Source organism: Cyanistes caeruleus, chromosome 16 (assembly GCF_971803275.1).
Source record: "Cyanistes caeruleus chromosome 16, bCyaCae1.hap1.1, whole genome shotgun sequence".
Classification (NCBI taxonomy): domain Eukaryota; kingdom Metazoa; phylum Chordata; class Aves; order Passeriformes; family Paridae; genus Cyanistes; species Cyanistes caeruleus.
This window is the reverse complement of record NC_141716.1, coordinates 13,675,756-13,682,194: the sequence shown is the minus strand read 5'-3', so window position 1 is coordinate 13,682,194 and position 6,439 is coordinate 13,675,756.

The window sequence follows — 6,439 nt, the reverse complement described above, 5'->3', positions numbered from 1 at the left end:
TAAATGTTAGAACAGCTAAAAGAATAACTTAAAATGTGAACAATGTAACCCAGTGTAAGGAAGTTTGGGGAAGTAACAAAGGAAAGGAGCTGTAACATGGTGCGTGTTTTTCTGGAGCTGCTTTGCCAGGGTAATAACATAAAATAAGTGTACCATCACCCTATTTTTTTTGCTTCCTAAAGAGCTGAAAATCTAGCTGAAAAGAGTGTGAATTTAAAAAAAGTCATCAAATGCATATTTTCTGCTGCTGATTCTATAAAGAGGGTTTGTTAAAGGGATTTGCACTGTCTCCAGCTGGTGTTTGGTAATGATCTACTCTCCCTCCAGTAATTTCTCATGGTCCTCAGCACATGAAAGCACACACGATGTAAACATCTCCAGCCTGGCTTGTCAGGTTGGGCTCCTTCAGGGTTGGTGGGGAGGCAGAGATTTCTAGGAGTCAGTTACCTCACCCTGCAGCAGACACCTGGAACAGGCCTGGGAAAATGTGCTTTGGAAGTTCTTATCTCTCCCCCCTGAGCAGCAGGAGCTTGGGCTGCCCAAGTCAGTGACAGAGGTTTACCATGCAGACATCTAAAATTAGATGAGAGGTGTCCTGTCCCTGCTGTCTGGCAAAAGGCTCTAATTGGCACTCCAGAGGGTGATTGGCCAACACAGGATGTGGGAATCCCATCAGCCCATTTTTGCTAGCTAAAACCAGGGATGTTATCTGGAAGTGTTGTCTACACACCTGCAATCAACAGAGAAAAAGACAAGGGGAAAATTCCCTCTGGCTGAACACACGCCCCAAGTGCCACTTCCAATTCAATGTCCCTGGGCAGCTCTGCTCTGGCTGATATCTGAGCTCAGCCAGGATCCAAGCATTAGGCAATACTTCATTCTTCCATCCCACAGATGTTCTTGGAGCTCAGCAAACACAAACAACTTGCCTGGGCTTTCCACAGAATGTACCTGCTGTTTCCTCTTCACGCACACATGGGAGGCAGCCTGCCAACCTGTTTTGTGATAGACCTTGGAGAGCACTCACCTGGGAACATGAGAAGCCAGATTTGCTTTTTTCCTCCCCTCTGTTTCAGACTGAAACCCAATCTTCCATCTCAAAACATCAAGGTGCTCCTCAGTGCTGTACCAGCATTTCTGGGAGGCACTGCATAGCAGCGCTTCACTGCAGAATTCACTGGCCAGATGCACTCAGCCAGCACAGCTGGATGAAAAAAGTCCCAATTTCAGTTCCTGCACTGAGCTCTGTCAGCACTGAACCCACAGAGCAGTGCAAAGTCAAGTCTCCCCATTTTTTGTCCAAGCTTCCCAACCGTGGCATTACAGCACCTAAGCACAGCAGCAGCACACAAATTCCATGTTTCATCTTTTCCATTCATTTGTTAAGACCCTCTCAAATCAGGGGCGAGGCAGCCTCACACCTGCACCACTGAAGGAGGGCACTGGGCACCAATTGCCAGCCACAGGACAAATCATCCAACCACAAAGGATGTCAGGGGATCCCCATGCCCTGCTGCCCCTGCTCAGCTGTGTGCCCAGCACTGAGGCTCTGTCCTGTTGCAGCTCCAAGGTCTCTACCACCCCTGTGCCATGCAGGGAAGCCAACGTGTGTCCATGGAGCTGCTCTGGGGGCTGATGCACAGCTGGCAGGAGATGGACCACAGTGTGCTGCTTCCCTCAGCTGCTGCCCTGTACTAAACATGGGAAAAAGCACTTCCAGACACCCCTCTGTGTCTTCTTCCAAAGGGAATCCACAGAGATGGAAATGGGTGTTGTAACATCACTGTGGCTGGCTACCAGCAGGAAGAGGGTGCACAGGGAAGGGTGTGGGACATTGAGTAAATCTGCCTAAGATGCCTGGTTTTGACAGAATGTGGAGCAGCCCAGGAGCTGGCAGGTGGGATGAGGAATGAAGGAACCCAGCTCATTGTGATGTAATCATTAATGAAGGCTTTGCATGTGCAGGACTCCTCACTTCTCACAAAAACAAGAAGGAGGGAGCTCTCACTTCTGGAAAAGCTGCAGCAGCTTCCCAACAGGATCCAGGCTCAGCAGCTTGTGCAGGGCCCTCTTACATGAACACACCTGCATGAGACAGCAACAACAGGACAGCAGATGTTGCTGGTTACAGATGTTGCTCTTTATATAACAAGTTAAATTGAGGAAGTTTGTCTTGGAAAAAACCAAAATGCCTTTTTTTATACACAGAAGGCTCCCTAGAAGAAGATTAAAAAAATTTCAAGGCATTTGGGAGTGTTTCCACTAACCTGCCCCAGATCCCTCTGGTGAATCTATTGTCACTTTACCTCCCTGGCTGCTCCCAGCATATCACGTGTGGAACAGTCACTGAGATGTAGCAGCAGAAGGTAGAATCACTCTCATGTGAGCTCTGCATTCCCAGTGGAAGGATGAGGCCCAGCCATCTCTTCTGTCCCACAAATGAGCAGAGCAAGCTGCCCAGCAGGTTGAATGACTGTAAGCAAAACAAGTACTCCCTCAACATGTTCAGCAACTTCAAGAAGAACACACGGAGGATGCACAGGGCAGCCCTGAACGCCTGAAGAAGGGGCAGTGGTCAAAAATAAAAGTCCTCACCAGAGGAGTCTGGGAAGGATTAGAGGATTGTTAATGTGCAACTGCCCCATCAGGGTGCAGGAGGCCAGGCAGCCCACGGCACCCACAGGTGACAGTTCCTCTGCAGGGGCAGGAGGGGCGGGCACTGCGTAAGCGGCGGAGCCCGCTGGCCACTCGTGCTGAGCCTCAGGGTCTTTCCTATGTCCTTGCCAACTTTCCCAGGCTCTCACATAAGCTGCCACCCTCTCCTTGCCTTCTCACACCTTCCTTCAGGAAAACATGGAGCTTGCTGAGGGCCAGGGTGTGCACACACAACGTGGCCAAAGATGGAGATCCTGTTCTCTGCAGCACAGGAACACCATCACCCAGAGAGCTGGGACAGCTGTCCATCCAGCCTGGGAGAGATGGACACAGTGCAGGTCAGTGGGAAGGACAGGATACAGATTCATCACAGCCTCTTTCAGAGAAAAGAGCAAAGAAGCCTTGATTGGAGCTCATTTAGATCACAGAGATCAGACAAGCAGGGGAGATGTGAAGAGGCAGATGGGGAGGGGAGGAGCCCATACAGGGACATCTCCACTAAGCATGGACAATGCTCTCAGGCACAGGGTGGGATGCTTGGGGTCCTGTGCAGAGCCAGGAGCTGGACTCAGTGATCCTGATGGGTCTCTTCCAGGTCAGGATATCCCATGATTCTAAATCAGCTGCCACCAGCATCACCCAAGAAAAAAGCTCATGTACAAGGCTGTGGCCATGACCAAACCCCACACTGGGGCCTGAAGTAACCTCTGCATTTGTGGCACAGCTCTCTGATCAGAAGAATTAGGAAGACACAGCAGTTTCTAGGTATGGATTAACTCAAACACTTACAATTCTTTATACTGGGACTTTCCTCTTCCTGGAAGGAAGCACCCAGTGCAGCTTTGGAGCTCGAGGCCTCATTCAGCACACATCAGCAAACCTCTCCAAATACTTCAGCACATCCCTGGGATGCAGACAACCACCAGGATTAAACCATTCTCCAACAAGTAGGAGAATGGAAAATACAAGTGGGTCCCAGGGTAGGGCATGGGTCCCACTGCTCCTCAGAGTGGTGCCATGCAGTGCCACTGGTACATTTCACAGGGAGCAAGCTTGCACAACCAGCCCCACCCTCCCAGCTTCACCTACTCTGCATTCAACTAATTGAAAACTGGTGGAAAAATTTGTTCTTGGTGTCCAGTTTCTGTTTCCCACATTTGCTGAGCCAAGGGCAGGGAGAGAGGACAGTGGTTAATTCTGACTGTCAGGTCAGGAGCAGCAGTTCTGACCTGAGGGCTCGGTGGGGCAGAGACACAACTGAAAATATTACTTTGTGGCAGGTGAGGACAGGAGTCACAAATCTGGGAAGTGGCAACTGCACTTCAACAGGGTTTAAGCACTGGATAGCACAGGAAATGTGGAGATCATTGAGGATTCCTGTGCTCTCAGCACTGCAGCACATTGAAGATACAGGAGAAAACAGTTCAACACCCAAGGGTGGTGTGAGCCCAGCAGCCAAGGTGACACAGGAAAACATTTAACCACCTAAAATAGAGTGGGCATTAAAGAGCATCAGATGATTCCCCCTTACTCCAAAACATCTCAAAAACACCAGCCTAAAGCAACAGACTTCCCAGGTTTGACCCTGTGAGGTAAAACATGCTCCTACTCTTCCATGGTGCAAAACAGAAGATAAGGAGGACACTGAGTGCTGATCCTTCTACCCACAGAGAGGAACCCAGGATCCAGCTGAAATCATGAGTGCTTCCTAGGGGCTCATGTCTCTTAATTTTAAGATTCCTGGAAGAGTTGAAGAGTAAGTCCTTTGGAATCCTAAGTGATGTCCAAATGCTGTATATGAGATAAGAGATCAGGCTAGATGATAAAGTGGTTCCTTCCAGAAGAAATTCACACAGATATGTTCATTTAAATACAGTAAGTGTCTCCAAGCTGATGGTCTGAGACCACTTTCCCAAAACCCAACAGTATAAACAAAGAACTGTCCATAAGTGAGGTATCTTTAGTCATTCCCTTTGGAAAACTTTGAAAATATGTAAAGATGGGCTTTACAATGTTTGGTTAACCCCTCTCTGTTCTGCTGCCCTTGAAGCCGAGCTGTGCATAGGAATCACTCACCTGCCAGTCTCTGCTGCTGGAACACTTGCAATGGGAAATGTACTGTCTTTCCTCCTGCCTGGAGAGGTATCTTATGGAAGATACTGGCAAGGGAAGTTTTCCAGCTCACCTTTCCTCCCCTTTTGAGAGCAATAGGGGTCACATTAGAATCCCAGAATGGTTTGGCTTGGAAGGAACTTTATTTAAAGTTCATCTCATTCCACCCCTTGCCATGCCATGCCCCTTCCACCATCCCAGGTAGCTCCAAACCCTGTCCAACCTGGCCTTGGACACTTCCAGGGCAGCCACGGCTTCTCTGGGCAACCTGTGCCAGGGCCTCACCACCCTGGCAGGGAAGAATTTCTTCCTGGCATTCAACGTAATATTGTAGGATCCTTTTTCTGGGTAACTGATGACTGGGAAGGAAAGTCTTCCCTGGTCCTGTGTAGCCTCCAGTGGATTTTGCCTCTCTAACAAATTACCCTTTTAATTCAGAGAGAGTACCTGCCTTGTTTTTTCACCAGGCCCCACACGCCCAAGCACAGCCCATTGCTGGCTCAGCCCTTGCAGGGGTGAGTGAAGGCATTTCATGGCCCAGCCAGAGCTGTGATTACAGGTCTTTATTCTCACCCTAATAAAAGGTACAAGGGCAGATGCCAGTGACTCCAATCTGGCACCATCACTTGTGGAGCCTCCTGCCCATAAACACAGGGGAGGCTTCAGTTTGACCACATGCTGTCCCACATTCAGAGCACAAAGGTGCTCTCCCCTCCAGGCTGGCCAGCCAAGAATTCCAGCAGCTCTCCAGCCTCCCTGCAGCCAGGTCCCTGGGCTGGTTGAAGGTGTGCTCCCAGCCCCGTGTTCCCATGGCATGGAGAACATGAGCCCAGGTTTAAATTACACAGCAGGAAAGGGGTTAAAGTTTAAATAACTGTTTTGTATATGAATTAATGTATGTAGCTTTGAGCCAAAATATCCACCATTAATTTTTCCACCTATTTCAGGAGCAGTAAGATACACAAAGTAAAGTTTATTTTGGTACTTGGTATACTTCACTCTCATTAAAAATAAATTAATCAGCAAATTCCTACACAGCTCAGCCTTCTTTTATGTAAATACAAGCCAGCTGTAATGAATTACAAGGTGTTATTATCTCACACACACTGTATAATACTTCACACATAAGAGGTTTCTCTGCTTAGCTCAGCTTTCAACAAAAGCATCTTAAATAAACTGCAAGCAAGTTGTTTGGGCTGTAATGTTTTCACAGAGAAGGGATACACCTCACATAGAGAGAGGGGCTCTTTACATGACTCATTTTATAACAAGTTAAACTGAGGAAGCTTGCCCTGGAAAAAAAAAATAACAAAATGCCTTTTTTATACACAGAAGGCTCCCTAAAAGATTAAAAAAAAAGAAACAACACCCACAAGGCAGCATTTGGGAGCCTGTCTGCTGCATCCCCACTGCTTTTTACATGGGGAAGGGATGGCAAATATTCTCCAACACACACACTATGAAGAAAGCAACTTGAGAAGGACAAATAGTCATAGCCAGGCACAGTTACACTTTCACCAGACTAAGGAGTCACAAATTAAGGATTAAATTCACAAATTAAGGATTATCACCTTCTACTTTTGCTGAATACTTTTATTAGGAATAAATCCTGATTTTATAGGGTTTGTTCTTATCAAAAGCACACATGGCACAGAAAACAAACACACAGCAA